This window comes from Siphateles boraxobius, unplaced genomic scaffold (genome assembly GCF_051911475.1).
Source record: "Siphateles boraxobius isolate OS27281-9 unplaced genomic scaffold, OSU_SipBor_1 7, whole genome shotgun sequence".
Classification (NCBI taxonomy): domain Eukaryota; kingdom Metazoa; phylum Chordata; class Actinopteri; order Cypriniformes; family Leuciscidae; genus Siphateles; species Siphateles boraxobius.
The window spans coordinates 24,305,807-24,326,416 of record NW_027509197.1 but is presented as its reverse complement, the minus strand read 5'-3'; the positions used below and the strand labels follow the sequence as shown (position 1 = coordinate 24,326,416).

At 37.8% G+C, this 20,610-nt stretch overlaps 1 protein-coding gene across 2 annotated transcripts in view; it reads right to left on the bottom strand.

The window, feature by feature from the left end:
• Window positions 1–16,226, bottom strand: part of klf12b (Kruppel like factor 12b) — a 61,452-nt gene extending 45,226 nt beyond the window's left edge. For both annotated transcript variants that reach the window (XM_077216306.1, XM_077216307.1), the window contains exon 1: window positions 16,038–16,226. The gene's annotated coding sequence lies outside the window, so the exon portion shown is untranslated. The remainder of the gene's footprint in view (window positions 1–16,037) is intronic.
• Between the last annotated feature and the right edge of the window lie 4,384 nt (window positions 16,227–20,610).

Genomic DNA, 20,610 nt, shown 5'->3' with positions numbered 1-20,610 from the left:
AGCACACAGAGCATGAGTCCTATTTGCATTTCTTTCTTCTGCGCAACACAAAAGAAGACAGTTTGAAGAAGGTTTCAACTCTTTTTAATCATACAATAAAAGTCAATGGGATCCAAAACAACGGTGGACCCCGTTAAATGTTATTCTATGTATAAATAAAATAGACGTTTCTAAAAAATATCTTTTGTGTTCCGTTTGTCAGGTTTGGAACAACATGAGGAAGTGTGTGACAGAAAACACTTTACAATAAATTTAACAAACTAGCAATGAAAATACTTCTAAAGCATTTATTAATCTTAGTTCAAGTTAATTTCAACAGCAACTAATACATTATTAAAATCAAAAGTTTCATGCTAATATTATTTGATGGACATGAACTAACAATAATCAGTTGTATTTTTATTAAGTAATGTTAACAAAGATGAATGAATACGATAACAAATCTATTGCTCTTTGTAAGTTAATGCATTAACTAACTAATAAAACCTTATTGTAATGTGTTTCCGAATTTACATTTTTGGGTGAACTATCCCTTTAAAAAACTGGAGAAATGGAAAGAGAGCAATCGAGCGAGCGAGCGAGATTAAGATCACCTTTTCATTTCACCGGGACGCCGAAATGAAATGGTGATCCCAGGTGTGAGCGTTATGAGCATGGAAGGTGCAGTAACTGAGTGCTCAGGCATCTCATTGCCATGCACGGCTGGAGCCGTCCCCCGAGAGGCTCTCTGAGAAGAATGAGGGCAATTCAACTGGAAACGGGGCAACAGGGAGGGGGCCCGTCTGGGATTTGATTCCGGCTGAGGATGGGGGAGCCAGGGGAGGGGATTGGCTGGCACTCCCATACCCAGCCGTAGCGCCAGAACTCCACGATGGACGTGGGTGCAGACGGAGCACCGGCGAGCAGACCCCAACGAATGACGAGCGGATCAATATGAGGTGACAGGCCTGGGTGGAAAAGCCTGACCTTCCTGGACCCCACGCTGACCTTGCTACACAATGATTTAAAGAGTATTCAACTTGCCCCCTGGAGTCGGTTGCTTACCTCATTGTATAACTTTCTGCCTCGCCAAGCCTGGTGTGGCATTGATGTGAGGGGCATTACAGTGTATAGTGGGAACCTTTATTTAAGTGGTTTGGAGGTATTTATAAAGTAATAGCCTATACATTTGTCAAGGGGTATAAAATAGGGAAGCACTGACATTTAAATTTTGGCCGATACCGATAATTTGTAATCATTTTTTGTGTTATGGCAGATATTTAAATTGTCTACTTTTTTGTCTAAAAAAATGTTGAAAATAAAATACAAAGCAACTGAAGCTAATAGTGCCAAATGAATTTAGGCATCAGTACATTCTAATATAAAGTGGGTATTCATCTTAAGATTTGCTAAGGATTAAATTTAACTAAATTAGTACTGTTTTTAAAGATTAACTAAGTTACATTAGACCAGTGGTCTTCACTATTTTTTTCATGAGAGCCGCACTGATAGGACAAAGTCAGTAGGAGAGCCATTTTTACAGGAAAGTATAAAAAGTTACATCCAGTCATAAATACCATGTCTGTTAATTAATATGTCACCCCTGAACATTCAATTTCAAACAAACAATTTTTTTTTAATGATTTATCAGTCAAATTTGTAACTGAGACAAGATGATTTCCCTTAATGACAAAAAAAGCAGGATTTCCAGAATAGATTCATCCCAAAATGACATTAAGTTATTTTTTTCTACATTAGCCCCTCATGTATCTAATCAGCCAAGAGCACATGCGGCGTTAAGAGCTGGAAATACCGCCATAACTGGCAACTTGTTAGACAAGATATGTTTACATGCACAACTTTTGTTTCAATCGGTCTGAATTCATTGTGATAGATTAATCTGAATGTATTGTAGTTTACATGAATGCTTAACATCGTGATATGATGCATGATCGGGTGATGTGCACGTTTATAAGTCAAAAGATTCAAATTGGGAATAGGTTTTTTGACATTCGCACACTACACAAATATACAAAGTTTCCCGCTGTTGTCGCGTAATAACCATTTTCCTACATTGGTTCTTTATTTGTTTTAAACAGCAGACTTAATATCAAATTCTGGTCATAATTTGGGACTATGAACCGTTATGCCGTGCTGTTTGTATTGATCACGCAGTAAAAATGCCCAAAATCAGTCGTCTGTGGATGAGAATCTGAAACAAGGACTGGTGAGCCGTTGTCCTGCTTCACTTCACAGATACTGAGTGAAAGGAGAATTATAGAATGACGTGACACTCGTTTATACGACACTTTATTCATCAGAAGAACAGCGCGTTCAGTGCGACGGACGGCGTCCTTTCAGTTTCGGTTTTCAATCGATCAAGTGAACATGTTCTCTCGATAAACCACCCCTTTCAATACGATCAAAATTATTTGAAAATAGAGCTGACACTTTGAGTTTTTAATGGGTTATGTTATAGTCCTACTTCTTTATAAATTTTCTTATGAAATATCTGTAGTGACTGCTTGATCATATCACTGTATTATTTACCGCCATGCGAGCCACAAATGAAAGCTTGGCGAGCCGCGCAATGAGTAACACTGCATTAGACAAAGCAGGGCTCAACGCTAAGGATTTTTTTACAATTTCACAATTCTTGATTCTCGATACCACAGCAAAAACTACTAGCCTAACTAATACAAAGTACTAGTTATTACTGAAGACAAGTGAAAATTCAGTAATAAATATGAACAAATAAACAAATTAAAAGCAACAGCACAAATTAATGCAATAGAACAAAGATGAAATAACGGTGCAAAATTAAAAATAACATAGAAAAAGTTTTTCAGGTAGGTCTAACAGTAGTATTTATGTACAGAAATTAAAGGATCAGTAAAATAACACTGCATTCTTCGGTGTATAAATTAAATGTAGATTAAGCTATAAAGGTATTCAGTCAAGAGCAGTGAGTGATTTTCTCTTCTTCGCAGCCTCTCTTAAATACCGAATTGTGTTCTTTTTCACATCTTCTTGTGCTTGATAGTCAAAAAAATTCTTGAATGTTTAAATATACTAGACTTAAAAACACATGCATATGATAAACCTTTGTGACGATTCTGACGAAGCACCATTGGCCTTTCATGCTGCCATCGGGTAGTCCTTTACTAATTTATAAAAGTTTTTTTTATTTCTATATATTGATAGTTCTATTTATTTATTTCAGTTTATTTCAGTAATCTTAGTACTTCATCTTAAATTTAATTCAGATTTCATTTTTCATTTTTCGTTCAGCTTTATTTTAATTACCAAATAGTATGTTTAATACTTTTTAGTTTTAGATAACAATGACAACACACAATTAAATAATTAATATACAGTAAGCCGATATGTATTAAACATCCATGAAAAAATCTCCAATAGCAGCCATTAACCGATATGGCAGCAATATATGCAAGTATAAAATATTCCAAAACACCAAGAAATTACAGAATAAATAACGTGCCAAAATTTGGAACATGAGCAGAAATGAAAGAGGAGCAGGATGATCATGCTACTGCAACTGGAGGCGTTTCATATCTGAATTCATGTCTGCACTGGAGGAGTAGCACACTAACAGACGGGTTCCCTTGGTCCTGCCAATGCTTTGTTCCCATGTCGAGAGCCCAGAGCAACTACAGTCATCTGTGGCACAGAGGCTGGTCCTGCTGCCATGGGCCGAAGGGGGAAATGCGGATGGGGATGAGAGGAGGAGGAGGTGGTTGAGGAGGGAGGTAGAGATTTAAGCACTGGAGCCAAGCCAAAAAACAGACAAGAACACTGAACTCAAACATACCAAGAGAGCCTGATTTGCAAAAAAATAACACTCTGGAAATATTAAAGGTGAAGTGTGCCATTTCTGAACCACTAGTGCTAGATTGTAAAAAAAAAAAAAAGTGACTGTCTGTAAAGAGATAGTTCCAGCCCAAACTCAAAACTTTTTTACATCCACATTTATGCATTTTATGAAATAAAGTTCCTGCTGATCTACCGCATAAAAATCCTGTAAACACAAAAGTAAAAAATGCAAGTTCACATGATGCAATGAGAATCAGGCTTCCTCTCGCCACTGCCAGACAATGTCTGCAAGACAGAGCTCGGCTCAAGCTCACTTCCCACTTTGGAGCCCCAGTAAACAGCAAATATGACGAGTCAGCACTCTGCCATTACCAGCAGAAAACATGCAGGCTAAATACCGCCTTTCCATTTACTGTCATACTGGACACAGTAACTCAACCTCGGGGGGCAGTGGGAGATGGGATGGTATTTAGTGGAAAGCTCGGTTTGTTTCAGTATCATGAATTTTTTGCACATGGTATCAGTCATGAGATTTTTTTGTGTATTAACCAACATCTGCTGTTATAAACTGATAATAAATACATAAGTAACTGTTTTGCAAATAAGTACCATAGCACTACCATCTGACACTTCACTACCAAATAAAAAAAATAAAAAAAGTTTTTCACTGGTGCAACATCAAGGTCATCTCAGGTACTGTCAGAGTATGTACTGTATTTAAAGAGGAATTTACTTCTTGACTTCTGCCCTTAACAAACTGAACAGCAAATTAATTTCAGGAAACATAATACAATTACACCCACATCCATATCTCTTCCTGGTAAATTTCGTGGATTCTAACCCCAATGCTCCCCATACTTTGGAGTGGACTATATTTCTTTGGTTAATCTTTTCTGGCATACTGTGAATGACTTCAGACTTTCCATTTCATAAGGCGCATTTTCCTTGGCAGGGAAGTCTGTGCCCTAAGACTTTGGCCGCTATTGGGACCTTTTTTGAATCGAGCTCTAGAGAGATGTGCTGCTTCAGTACCAGCTGAGTTTGTGGATAAGTAATCTGAGTGCGTGTTCTCCTCCCTGCGCATCCAGACGGTAGCGCTTCACCTCAGGGAGCCCACTTTGCCATTTTCTTCTGGCTAAAAACAGCCACACAACAATGCCTGTCATTCACTCGGGCCCCCAACCAAGCAGATTTGCTGTCTTGTAGCTCTCTTTATTTTTCTGAGTGTGACAAATGTACTCTGACTCAGAGACGAACAGAAAGAGTGCTGAAAGATATGACCAGATAAACTCCTCTGAACAAAAAATGAGGTCACAAGGGAATGCGCTACTCTCGAATGCCAGTTTTAGAGCCATGTCAAAGCAATCAAGATGAAAGTTCACTCAGAAGAGGGAAAAACATGCAAGCCCTAAACACCATCAGCAGAGTCAAATGTTGGGACCTGTCCAAGATGGCAGCTGTAAAAAGACTCCTGTACTGTACATCAATTTTATCCTACTACCCCCATCACTAGGCCTCACACACCTGATAGGAAGTAAGAGACCTTTAATAGAACGCTGAGGCTCTTGTAAACACTAGGCCAACTTTCCAAAACACAGGCTGACGGAAGCACCCGTAGTCCAGCAAAATGCCCTTGGGCTCTGGCTATTTCTGCACAGGGAGATCCTGTGTCAGTGATTCAATGAGGATAAGACAGCTTAGTCCATGAGATACGGCCCTAGTCCGCACTACTCGCATATAAAAAGCTGCATGTTGTACGTTTCTAATGGAGCAAGAAAAATCATGCCTAATTAAGCCATTCATTTCCTCTGAAATTTAGAAAAGATATGAAATCTGGTATAAAAACTTCCGGTATGATTTAAAACACATGCATAAAACTATTATTCTCAAATCATTTCCTATAATATTACGAGATAAATTATGAGCCAGGTTTATTTTACTGATTGGTGAGTGCTATGGGGCCGAGAGGTCACGAGTTGTGTAAAAGGGAGTAAAGGAGAAAAGAGGGGTTAGAGTCCATTCTTCACTCGTACTTTTTTCTAAAAACATCTCAAATTAATGTTTAGTGGAATCCATACAGCAGAATGTAATGCTAAGAAAATAATACTAATACTAATATTTTAAAATTAAAGTTTTTTGTTTTTTTAAATGCATCACCTACACAGTTACTTACACAGAACGATATCTGACGATATCTTAATATTCAACAATATTATTGATCTGCCTACATTAACACCATTAAATGAGAACTGAACTGAGCTGGACGATGACATCACTGTTTTTCTTCAGAGTGGCTTTTTTCTTCTTCTATCTTTTTACAGCAAAAATGAACCATCACTGAATTTACTTAAGCTGGACTATGATGCTATTTTCTTCTAGATCTGCTGTACAGCAGAAACAAACTTTGTTGCATTGTTTTCCTGTTATCACTGTAAAGCTGCTTTGAAACAATATGTATTGTAAAAAGTGCTATATAAATAAAGGTGACTTGACTTGCATCCTGATCAGCATTTTCAGCTGAAAAATCTGTCAAAGTTTATGAAAACAGAATTAAAGGGATTGGTTAAACGCACCCATGACACATTTAGTCACAGCTTAGCTATTTAGTTTGAAGTATCAGGATGCAGAGTGATGGGCTTTCAACTCAACAATGGGGCGTCTTTACAGCTAAAGCAAAGGCATTGTTTTTTTTTGGGGGGGGGGGGGGGGGGGGTTCATTCACGTGGTTTTGCAGGTTCTCGTAAATCTGTCTGGCTTCCTGAGCTGTGGTTCCTCAGCCAAATCGTTCTATGACCTCTGAAATATTTCTCATGAATTTCCAATTCACCCTAGTTCTCACACATAATGTGTACCGTTGTCTCTACTGTATATCCATCTCACTGCAGTGTCATACTGTTTTAACAGTAGCGTAGAGTAGAAATAGGTCTGGGCGATATATTGAATATTTACAATATGTTTGCAATGATTTTGCTGGCGACATAAAATTATGAGTTTTAAAATAATATAAATAAAAAGATTTCAAGATTTGTAGTAAAAAATTTTTTTTAAATAAAACACAATTCGTGGAAATGTGGATGTGGAAAACGTGCATATGATTACTTTAACAAGATTTTCTTACAATATATTAAACATTTTAAATAATGAGAATATCTTTCTTTTTTGTTTGCTATATTGCCCAGACCTGACATTAAATACAAAGAAATCTGCTGTTATATACACAAGAGAGGGGCGACCCTGGCCACTGCTAGCACACCTCTTCCCTTCCCCCTTTAGTTAAAGTGCTGTGTTCTCAGTGGTCCATGCTTTAAAATAGACCCGACACAAAAACCTCAATTGCTCCGAGAGGTATGGAATGGGCGGAGTGGTCACCGCAGAGGGATTTTGCTGGACTTAAATGCTGATGATGATCTGTGCTGGATCAATAAGGAATGTGCATGTGCTGATATGCTGCTCCTACTCCATATTTTCTCCCTCCAAGCCCTCAGTTTGCACAGGAACTGGAAGCCCAACCTCATCTCCAATTCAGAAAAGAAAGCTAATGAACTGCCTCTGACCAGCAATGCCTCACAGCTCCCGCTTTCTTTCTCTCCTTCTCAGGATGTGTCACGTCAGAAGTCTGCAGTTGGTGTACTGTAAAGTGAACAGATTTCTGAAATGAAAACCGGGGGCCTTTCTAGTTTAGTAGTAGAGGTTTTGTTGACTAAAACAAAAACTGTTAAAAATAATTTTTAGTAACTGAAATAATAGAGGAATAAGCTTCAAGAAGCCGTATTTTTCAGTGATTTTAGAGCAGCTAAGGGCCGTTGTTAGGCATAAAGCGGAGCAATGATCTAAAACCATTGTAACCCATGGATTCACAGGGATTTTTTATTTTTATCAAATGGTTACTATATACAGCCGGCAAGATTTCATAAAATAAACACACAGCAACAAAACTTAATCCTTGTGTCAAGTAATGTAGTACACAAAATTGTTTTATACGAGTTGAAGCACTAAAATGACTAAAACTGAAATAAAAATTAAATCTAAATAGAAACATAAAAAAAATTAAAATCTAATTTAGTTTAAACTAATAAAAGAATAACTAATAAACTAAATAATAAACTAAAAACTAATACTAAAACTTAAAAAAAAAAACTTTAACGGAAAATATAAAAATAACAAGCTCATTAAAAATATTTATAAATACTGAAATAGCATATAATTATTACTAAAATTATTAATACTAAAACGCCATCAACGTACACTTGCTACACCTGTAAAGACTATTCTTCTGCAGCACATTTGCATGCTTCAAACTAATGCTTGTGGACAATGATGTCAGCACACAACCAAAATAATGCATTACAGGGAGTTAGTTCCAATACTGAATTGCAATGTATGCATAGCAGTTTGACAGACAGTTAACAGCCTTAAATAAATATGAGTTATAAAGGTAAAGATTTTATTCTGTTCTAGTCTAAAATGTCCTATTATTTTTTTAAAAAAAATAACAAATGAAATTTCACACTGTATGTTATGGTAATGGACAATATCTCAGTAAAACAATTTCTGAAGAAATTTTTGAGGACAGCTAAAGCCGGGACAGGCTATCAAAAACAGGGTCTTTCCACAGAAAACGAGCACTGCCTGTGTTACAGCATGCTGCACTGTAATCGAACCTCTGTGTTTTTCTTTCGACAAGTCATTATGACTAACGAGTAGTCATGTAGTGGTAATGTCACATTGATTCACATGCCATTAATCCACTTTTAATGAACCCAGCCCATTGTAATCAGTCTTGCCACTGACATGTGACCAATACATTGACAGTCTTGACCGTCAGCAATGTCACTGCTGTAAAAAAAACAACTTTTTGACCGTTGCAATTCTAAGTTCTAGTACAACAGTCATATTTGGGAAAGCCAGGTAATTCTCTGGCTATTACTTAAATGCATAAATTGAAAAAGAAAAACTCTCCCCGTTAAAAAACACACATCCCTTTGTCATCCAACCACAATTGCTTGTGATGTGATTGACAGTTAAGAAGAATGCCCCTCCTCTCAAATCCTACGCCTGCTAAGAAGACGCTCACAGCTGTCCTGGGCATTCAAGTAAATCCATTTAAAGGTGTCCAAAGCTAACTTTTAAGGGTCATATGTGTTCGTACCAGCAGTTGACTGCAGGGTGGCTCTGTTTGCTGGAAAGGTAGAAGTTCCATCCAAAGAAAACATCACACACAGATGAGTAAACAACAATACTGTTTAACACTCGAGCTGTGCACTGTCAGACGCTTGGGGCAAATATTCACCTTTATACTTACAGCAGGAGAGTGTGACTTACTCATGTTTAATGCATGCTTATAAAATGTACATTCAAATGATATACACTACTGTTCAAAAGTTTGTTAGTTCGTTAGTGTAAAATTTTTTAACGTTTTTGAAAAAAGTCTCTTATGCTCACCAAGGCTGCAGCATTTATTTGACCAAAAATACAGTAATATACTATTACAATGTAAAATAACTGTTTTTTGTTTTGTTTTTAAATATATTTTAAAAAGTTATTTATTCCAGTCATGGCAAAGCTTAATTTTCAGCATCATTATTCCAGTCTTCAGTGTCACATGATCCTTCAGAAATCATTCTAATATGCTGATTTGCTGCTCACTAACATTTCTTACTATTATCAATGTTGAAAACAGTTGTGCTGCAATATTTTGTGGAAATCGTGATACATTTTTCAGGATACTTTGATGATTGGAAAGTTCAAAAGAACAGCATTTATTTGAAATCGAAATCTTGTGTAACATAAATATCTTTACTGTCCCTTCTGAACAATTTAATGCATCCTTGCTGCAAAAATCTTACTTTGAACGGTAGTGTATTTATTGATGATAATAATACTAACAACGACAATAATAATAATAATAATAGGAAAGTGGTGTGTTTGACCAGCCAACATCAATTATGTAACTAAATGAATATAACAATTAGCGGTACAAGTATTGCTTACATTAAGGGTTGGTTCTGAACCTAGTAAGCAAATACCCAAAACATCCAAGGAACCGAATAGCAATGAGCCAAAAAACACACAGCAACTGTATAGCAATGCCCTGGCAACACCTTAGCATCATAGTCGTTAGCTTAGCACAGGTTAGCAGCACTCGCATGCTCTTCAGAAAATAAGGTCTAGTTATACCACATGCTTTTGTATCAGGACTGGTGATTTTCTGTAAATAATAGCAATTGAAATGCGCACTTGAATGCAGCTTGCAGTTACACAACTGCCATCAATGCTATATAGGGAGATCAGCTGGCCTTTCATTCATAGCATGTCTTTCTACTGTTCACCATACATCATGTGGAAATAAGAGCAGTCGTACTATGTATAGCAGTGCAGGTTATACAACGTATTGAGTCTGTTAAGTGTTTGCGGAGGTAGATGGGAGGGTGGTTGGAGGTCTGTGGGTGGAGGTAGTGGAGTGTATTATCGTCAGTCCAATAACCCACTCCTCATGTCTCGGGGGGCTGGCTGCATCCTCCAGCCTTAATGGTGAAGAGGTTCTTTAAGACACCTCTCTGTAGCTTTTCAATGCCTTGTATACTGACCCCCTCCCCCTACACAAATAAATACATACATTTGAGATAAACAAGACCAGGTATCAATGGACAAACGCAAACTTACCTGCTACTAGTTTGTTAACTAAACTCCAGCAGAATTTGGGTAGGTTAAATGTGAACAGGATGGGGCCTACACTATAAATGGGAACAGGATGGACCTACATAATAATCTCCCAGATTCACAATTTCAGATTCACCCATATTCACAGTTTCAGAACATGCATATTTACACAGCTCACATCCTCTTGTAGAACCTCCTACACACTCTCTCTGATTGAGCAATGGCATTTGTGCCAAACAAGAAAACACACTATCACAACACGCACGGAGCACAGCAAACAGTCGCTTGCACTCTCGATTTTTCTCTGCAAATCTATAACCGGCACTCTTGCCACATTAAGTAAAATAACAACTACAGAGCAAAAATTCAGAGTTCAACTCACTCGAACATTAAATAAAACAGGAAGTCCTCATGAGGGTGTTTTTGTACTGAAATTCAACCCATTCAGGCACCCATAGCCTCATTTAATACAATAAGCAGCTGGGTTTATATTCATGCTTAACATGTAGTTTCTGCTTTTCAGTTTACTTTTCCATGTTTACTGCTAATATCCACATTTAGGTCCCAGTCTGGGCATAAACATAAATAAAAAAATAAATAAAAAATTGTGACATATAAATAAATAAATATAAGTATCTGTATATAATAAAAATAGAAATAAATAAATATGTATGATTGTAATAATCTCAGGTTGTAACCTAACATATCAAATGGAAAATGTCCTGAAGCTGTTCATGGCATTAATACATAAAAAAATTATGATTGTGATAATCTCAGATTGTAATTTTTTTAGAGCATATATCAAATGAAAAATGGCCAGAAATTTATCTTGAAATAAATAAACTAATTAATAAAAAACCAAACAAAATAAATACTCAGGATAATCTTTCAACCTTTTCAACCTTTTGTTACGAGTATAAAATAAAATAAATAAAAAACAATAAAAAATAATAGAATGAAGACCCATTCTGGCACCCTATAGCCTCACTTAATAGAATAAGCAGCTGGAATTCTATTTACGCTTCATGCAGCGTCTGCTTTTCAGTTTACTTTTCCACGTTTTCTGCTTATATCCAACATTATGTGCCAGGTACGAGTCTGAGCTAGTCGCCCGAGGGAAGTTATACTATATGACATAGACTAACGTTCAAGTCTCTCAAAGCTGAGCCATGCGTGCTGTGCTTTGCCTTTGGATCGTAATTGACTCCATATGTTGTTTGCATAATTTCTCAACCCCCCGATCGCTAGACCTAAAACTGCTAACAAAGTTCATGCATATCTCAGAATGTCCAACTGATGGTTTCTGAGTCCCCTGACTAAGCAATTGAAAAATCTCAACAAATCCTGGATGTATTGTTACGCTTTGAGGGTTTATATTGATTCTATTTTTTTCCATTAAGTTCCCAAAAGTCATCTCAGGTTAAGGGACGGCAGATAGGTGCGCTAACGGTGTTGTCATGACGACAGGCAGAGAACAGCACATAGATAGTGTACAGCGCTGGTTTAGTCGTCTTTGATTTCTCTTACTGTCATGAAGAGCCATGCCATGTCTAATAACTGAAAGGAGGCATATGTAAACATCAGTACAGATATTCATGGCATAAAGACCACTCTGAATACTTGACATAAATAAAGAGTGTAGGGTACATCCAGAGTTACTGATACTAAATAGTGACATGTGTCATTGATAATATGTGTACTTGAAGTAGATGTAGAATTCCACGTCTTGCTTTCTGTGCCAGAGTGTTCAACAATCATCCCTCCCCCCTCACCACACACAGCTTCAGTAAACAAACCAGGGCTGGACAAGAGGGTCAAGGGTTGAACACACCAGAGGACACACTAGAAAATTTTGTCAGCTTAGCGAAATGTTGAAATGAGGAGGAAGAGAGCGATCATAAGACCCACGTAGTTACCCACAATTCCTTCTTTCACCTACTCTTCTCTTAGTTAGTTTTAGTATGGGCACTAAACGCAGACGTTGAAAAATGATCATGATAATCTCAGATCGTCCTCTTATCAAATGAAATTGTTAAAATAAATAAAAACCTCAGGCCATCCCTTTTTTCAGAAACATATCACATAGAAAACGGCCTGAAATTGTTAATGAAATAGATATAATATGAAAATAATAAAATTGGAAAAGTCAGAGATTATACCGATTAGTGGCATCCCCATCCCTCTTGTATTGCCAAACAATCATGACATTACTTTCTGAGTTGACAAACATTTATGAGTAATTACTCTATTAAAGGACACACTCTGTTTCTGTCACATGCTTCAGTTTACTCACAGACATGCATGAAGCCAGCCTTAGCGGAGACACATATTGTATGTCATGATCCAATAAGGAATGACAAACTATTTTTCATACTATTTCGTAGTATGCACCACAGAATCGCTCAGTTTAGTCTGGCTACACAAAACACACCTGGATTCATCAGTGCAGTGAAGGGTATCATTAAACCGACACGCTCTCTGTGTCATTGGACAGGCCCAGTGACAAACCCAACATTAACTCAACATATCCGCCCTGAATGTGCTGTGCTCTTTAGCTGTTTGTCACTAAAGCGGGATTGGGGGCAAAGCTGAACATTTGATCAGCTGGAACCGACAGCTATGTAGACCACAGGGGCATTCCTGAGTCCCCTGGGCTGAGCCTGGTACAGATGGGGCCGGTATGGGTTTCAATCCCTGCCCAATTCCTCTGGGGTGGGGTGTTCTGGGGGTGTCTTTTAAGGATTTCCCATATAATCCCTTCAGCAAGGTGTCCAGTCTCAGGCAAGTTCCATCAATAATTCACTATCCCGAGCCCACCTGTGTGAAGCTCCTTCGAGCAGAAGGGTGCTAACCTTTTAATTCCCGATCCACAAGGCTATCAGGGCCCACTTGTGTGGCTGGAGAGACCGTTTTAATGGAATCCTCCAGCGCAACGTAATGCTGAGGTGATAAGCAGATACGCTGTCCTGTGATTATTGGGTCCCATTATTGAGCCCTCTATCTGGCTGATTGCGATCTCGAAGCCACCGATAAAATCCTCCAATACACTTTTGACAGGGGCCATAGAGTCAAACAATTATACTTGAATCAAATAAATCAAATTAAAGGTTGGATTTTTTTATCACAGAGTCTCCAACATGCCTTACACATAAAGCGTGCACAGAAAGCCGCGTCTCAGACAGCACGCAAATATTGAGTTCCTTTCGAGTCTTGTGCTTGAACGGACAAATTCACACAAAAATTGTCAACATGCTCGTCTTGGTAAGTATCCTAGCAAACATAGTAGGTTATGTCTGTGAGCATGACATATGAGTGTTGTAAACACAGTTGGTGAACGTAAACAGTCGAGAAAGCCAACGCATGTGTTCAGTATCAGTGTACTGGATCCATAAATTATGTATTGAAGTGACAGCAGCCTAATATTCCTGCTGTCTGTGGTTTTAATGTTAATCAAACAACAAAAGACAAAAAAAATATTCACTGCTCTTGACTGAATAGCTTGAATAACTTTGAATAACTTTGACTGAATAGAATAATTTTAATAATGATTCAGCTTTATTTAATTCATACAGTGAAGATTATATGCAATTTTGTTTTACTTTTGATTACTTATTCAATTTCTATACCTAGAAACTACTATTAGATACCTGCAAAACCTGAAAAGCACTGTTTATTCTATTTGCATCTTTGCTCTAATGTATTTGTTGTTCTTTATTTTTATTTGACAGTAGACCTTTTTTCCCTGAACATAGCACATACCGAACCGTACCGAAACTGTGATCTAAAAAGTGATTTTATATACAGTGTATATATATATATATATATATATATATATATATATATATATATATATATATTGTTATAGAATACATTTGAAACATGAACAGTTGCAATGCCAAAATAAATGTAGATTTGAACAACATAGACATGCTAAAATAAAAAACTGATCCATTTGATTCTCTAAAGAATGTAAGAGCTCCCTGTCTGTGCAAAACTGACTGCCACAATGCTAGGGTATTCTGGGTGGTTGCCAGGGCTTTAGTTGCGGTTGCTAAGGATGTTCTGAGTGGTTTGTAGTATGTTGCTATGCAGTTGCTAAGGTGTTCTGTGTGGTTGCTAGGTGGTTACTTACTGACCCAAGACATGAGAGGCCACCTCAAAGAAACGCTCCTTCAAAGATCCCTCTTTCAACGTAAATCTAAAAGATTTTTCCCCCACCCGTTATATGGCCTGCCAGGTGAAAACCGTAAATTTGATCACTTAGTACTCTCCTGAGCAAGTCACAATTTGAGGCGTTATTCAAACCTTTAACCAAAAAAATTAGCAATATATACAATAATAACAACAATAAAGGTTGGTTATTAAGTGCCATTAAATATCATTTTTGGTCAGCATGACCTAGTATCAGCAGCAATAGTATAGTTTACTAGTGTTTTAGGGCAATACACACACATACACTCAGTGTGTCCTGAATCAAGGGTCTTACCCAGAAAAGCATTAAATAACCTCATCTCTCTGGCAGAATAGCCTTAAGCAGCAGTGGCTGCCTCACAGTTTAAGGCTGAGTGACCAACATTAGCACTGTGAAGAGTCACACAGATCAGGGCACAGTACCAAAGTACACACACACATAAGGAATCCAACCTCCACACACAATTACACACACACAAATGCACATCGACCTCCACACCACTCTCTCCGTGAACAAATGCCTTCGCTGTCAGTAGCGGCCAGGTCTGGCGTAATTGAAAAGAACAGCCACGGGCCAGCCCACAGACCAGGAGCCCGTCACTGACAGCCAGCCATCAATACCAATGACTGTTCCGTGAGGAGCAGATGACATCCACGACACCACCCATGCAACACCCCGGCACACACACAAACGCTTGCCTCCCGCCCCCCTCGCTGTCCTTCCTCCACCACTTGAGTCTCTGATTCCTACCCCACTTTGTCACCACGGTAACTCCACTCACCGGGAAGCCTGTCATCGCTTCAGAGATACACGTGCCATCAGCAAACACACTCATACACGCTCACACTCACTTACGCTCATGCATACATGCCAAACAGGGGGGATGAAACTTTTTTGAGAGTGGAACAGTGGCTGCTCAGAAACCTTCGGCTCACTTTCCTCGCATACACTACTCTAACAGTGTGTCAATATTTAACCCAGAAAACCACTTTGTCTTTTTTTTTTAACTAAACCTTCTCCAAAACACAAACACACCTAACAAACCAGAGAAATAATACTACTCTAGTGAGACACTTCAAACCACTTTACAGTACATTTATATTGTGCATTGCACTACATATTTCGAGCTCGGTGGACAACACAGGGGGAAAAAATGACATCATGCTTTTTTTAATCATGTTTTTAACCACCTGCATTGTAAGATTATTTTAGAAGGCTGGACAGCATCAGACTTGTCATTTGACGTAACAACACAGTGACAGCTGAACAAGATGCACGGAGCACAGACAAACAAGCAAAACATAAGTATTCAAAGAAGAAAAGAAAAAAAGAACAGAGAGAAAAAGCGAAAGAGAGTAAAACATACACAGACCTGACCAGGAGCTGCAGAGCGACAGAAACTGTCTTCCTTATACAGTCCTCTCTCTCTCTCTCTCTCTCTCTCTCTCTCTCTCTCTCTCTCTCTCTCTCTCTCTCTCTCTCTCTCTGTATGTGACTCCCTCCCCTCTCTGCTCCTCTCAGCTGCTCAGGGCAGTTCTCAGGAAATGAATGGGAGCTCACAGAGAACTGTTGTACTTGCAAATGACTTACCACGGTCACATGATCCGCTAAATGTAGGGTGGGCCGGTGGGTGGAGGCTTCATAAGCAAGAGAAGACAATACTCTAAGCTTTAACAGCATGCATCGAATTACACGGGGCCCCTCGTGGGAGGTTTCCGACATGTCTCTGAGCACAGGCAGCGGAGAAACACTAGAGTACCTCCCCGTTTAAAGGGGAAGAGAGAGACAGAGAGAGAGAGAGAGAGAGAGAGAGAGAGAGAGAGAGAGAGAGAGAGAGAGATGGGGTATATTTTCTCACAAAAAGTAGGCTACCCTACTTTATATAAATTCTAAAAACTATTTTTAAAATGTAATTAAATTAACAATAAAAATAAAAGTAAATAACAATAATCGGTTAAATTATTAAATAAATATGATGTAATAATAATAATTATTATTAAGTTAGTATAAGTAGTAATGGTAGTATTGAGTCTTACATATTTAGCATATTCACCTGCAGTTTTCTTTTTGGCAATTATGTGGAAAATCAGATTTTGACCTACTGTAATATTTATTACATTTATCCCAATATTTGAACATATTTATTAACAATATTAAGCTACTTTTCTGTATGCATTTAACGTATAAAGCAGTACAATTTATGGTATTACAAGATGTTTTAGTAAGAAACCGTCTGCCACACACAGCTCTTAATTGTCTCCATTTCAATTAGTCACCAGACATTGTTCTCCGTTAGATTATGAACGCATCTCTGTACTAAAATTCAATCTTAAAAGCCATTTATTTCTGTTTATGAAAGCATGCACAAGGGAATGTTGCAAAGGCTCGGCGATGGAAGAGGCAACTACGGTTTTCAAGATGCAGATTCGCTCTTCTGGGAATCCTAATTAATGTATAGGAAAAAGAGCTAATTTGCATCTCTGATAGACTTTATGTTCCACGCACACACAAGCTGATGGGGTTGATAGTGCTTTGAAGAATACTCTGCCCATGTTAGCTTTTACCTAATCTCTTTCAGAAAAAAATCTCTTAATGGCTTATATATGCTGCATTATTTTTTCATGTTGCATTATCTATGTTGAAATTCATCATGCAGTATGTGATGGAAACTTGAATTTGGGAATTTGACAGTTAAAAGCTGTACAGTGGCATCCCTAAATTCATTACCTAAATAGATTAATTTTAAACACCAAGGTGTATCACATACATTTTTGCACTTGAGACATGCAGATGAAATTTCTCAGATCTAAAAAGAATGATGATTGATTCCCGCAAATGACAACCCATTATCGTCATAAGAACTACAATATACGTATCAGACATATCGATACAAGATCATCCTGGTGAATTACACGAGAAAAAACAAAGACCTTTATCCTTGTGTCTGACTAAAATGGGCATTGAAATACCGCTCTGCTCACGCTTTTAATGCTGATTAGCCCTGATGCTTCTTTACGAAAAGCTATGCCACCCAGCTGCAGCCTCTGACAAGAGTGGCAATTTACCCAGCAATAATGACATCGAGGAAGTAGTCCCGCTCTGCCCGCACACCCAGCCCAGCCTGACACACAAAGGGTCCTGGCATGTCTTGTAAAGGGCTGAACTGGAATCAGGCGTTCCAGTGGGAGGGTGAGCCGTGTATGGAACTCTGCCAGGGAACATGGTCCCATCTTAGCTCCCCTGCAAAGTGGAGGGAGAGAAAGAAAGACAGATAGAAAAAGAGTGAACACCCTTGATTACAGCTGTGGCACAGAGAGGACCCAAGGCGATTAGGTGGGCTACAATGTCCGTGTTTACCACGGTTAACTGCACAGCAGGCAAACAGTTGTTGTAAGGTGATAAGATTAACCAAGCCCATGTAGGCCAATATATACACATTTACACATCAACCATAAATTACATGCTAACAAAGATTTCCGTTCCACCAGCACAGTTCAAAGTAAAAACGTGACTGTCATCCCTCCAATAATCCTAATCTATTTTACCAGTAGAAAAGACATGTCTACAAGGTCCATTTCAGGGATAGTATGTCAAGTTATTCTCTCTCATGCTGTTCAAACTTGTATGACTTTCTCTTTTGGATGTAACACAAAAGGTGATGTTTAGCAGACTATCCAAGCTGCTTAATTCTATACAATGAAAGCGAATGGTGACCATAACTGTCTCTGGTCCAAATGCTAAACATCTCCTTTTGTCTTCTGCACAATAGAAAAAATGTTTAAAAATTGCATGGGAGATTTTTTTTTTTTGGTATTCTAGAGCAAACAACCTTTTAATGTTTAGATAGCTGTGACAGCAGAAATACTCAATGAGGTGACTTCAAAATGTCCCAGTGTGAAGAACTAGCTTTTGATGAGGGCAATGGTGGGCCATCAATAAACAAAGTACTTAGCGATCTACGGCAGAGTGCAGAAGCTGGGAAATGCGTTGATGGCGCATTAGCCACACAGATTTCCCGGCTGCATGAGAGACCCGTCGCGGTGCAATAAATGCATCTCCTACTGGGTAACTTGCCGCCGTCTGTGAGCCTGCCCTATACGTTCTGCACAGAACAAGAAAAGGAATTACTTCACACCATTTCACAGTCAAATTTGACTGGAATATAAACATCATGACATTATGTACACATCCTTTACTGCTGTAAATGAGAACTGTCACTACAATAATATATTTTTGTTTTTGCATACTGACTAAGAGTCTATTGTTCAATTCGAAATGAAATCATTCGCAAAGAGATGCAAAGTGAATAGTGAAATTCAGCTTGATTAGAAATTAGATTACACAGAGGTAGGTTTTAAATTGAGATTTATACATCATCTGAAAGCTGAATAGATAAACTATCCACTGATGTATTGTTTGTTATGATAGGACAATATTTTGCCGAGATACAACTATTTGAAAATCTGGAATCTGAGGGTGCAAAAAGCAAAAAAAATTAAACATTGAGAAAATCACCTTTAAAGTTGTCCATTTATGTACGCGATTGTGCTGCATTCCCTCACAAAAATAAATGTTTTATATATTTACGGTGTTTGTTTTTATATATTTACAAAATATCTTCATGGAACATGATCTTTAGTTAATATCCTAATGATTTTTGCTATAAAAGAAAAATCAATAATTTTGTCCCATACAATGTATTGTTAGCTATTGCCACAAATATACCCATGCGACTCGTGACTGGTTTTATGATCCAGGGTCACATATTCTTTGAATTTTAATAAAATCAAACACCAATGATGTACGTACTGTATGACAAACCTCATTCTCAGTTTTAAAGTTTTAGATTCTGAATCCAGTAGCATGGTAGCATCATTATGCTTTTTGTAACATGGTTATACTATAGTAGTGCATGTAAATAAATGGCATATGATAAAAATGCTAATTTTACAGTACCATGTTATTGCCATCTGACACAATCACAGTATGGTATCACCATATTATTTATTTATTTTTTACATAAGGATCTAATTCATAAAAATAAATTAATTCCTAAATGAATCGTGAGAACTAACTGGCAAAATTATATTTTTAATGTAAGGTCCATTATCTGTTAAATGAGAAGCTGTAATTAATTCAGAATAAGTTGTTTCTGTTAAACACAATTGAATGAATTTGACCTGCTTCAGTTATTAAAACAATATGGGAACTTTTGTGGATGAGGTCATGCTCAGAGGTTCACAGCTCAAATCAAGCCAGAAGATCTGAGAAAGGTTTTTTTATAACAGGGTGTTCCTCCATGCTGTCTGGTCACTTCACTTGTATGGGCTCTGATCTCATAAGTGTGATGAACAGCATGCTACGGTTCTAGGCAGAAAGCTCATGTTTCCTCACTGGCATGCTAATTCAACACAAGATTAGTCTCAAATCTTTAAATACTTTAAATACTTTAAATATTTTGAAATATTTATTAATATTAACTTGTTATTTACTTTCATTGTTCATATTTTGGGTTATGGACTTTACGGCAAAAAACATGAGCAAGAAAGTTGTATGATTTAATATAAATGTATAGAAACTTTAAACAAGCTTTTAAAATGTAATCAAATGAAAATATAACTGTCATGAATTAGAACAACACAAACAGGTAAAGTTTGAAATGACGTTTATTTTGCACTCAGGAACAGACACGGCAGGTAAGTTGAAGAGTTGGTGGAATAATTGAATGAATGAAGGAGTGAGAGGATTAATGTAAGGTTTGAGCAGAGAGACATGGAATGAAGGTGAGATGCGGTAGTGTGGGGGTAGTGATAACCGGTATGTGACTTCGTTGATCTGCCTTTGTATAGCGAACCGACCGATGTACCTGGGACTCAGCTTGCGGCAGGGCTGTCGGAGACGGATGTCCCTGGTTGAGAGCCAGACCTTTTGCCCAGGTTGGTATA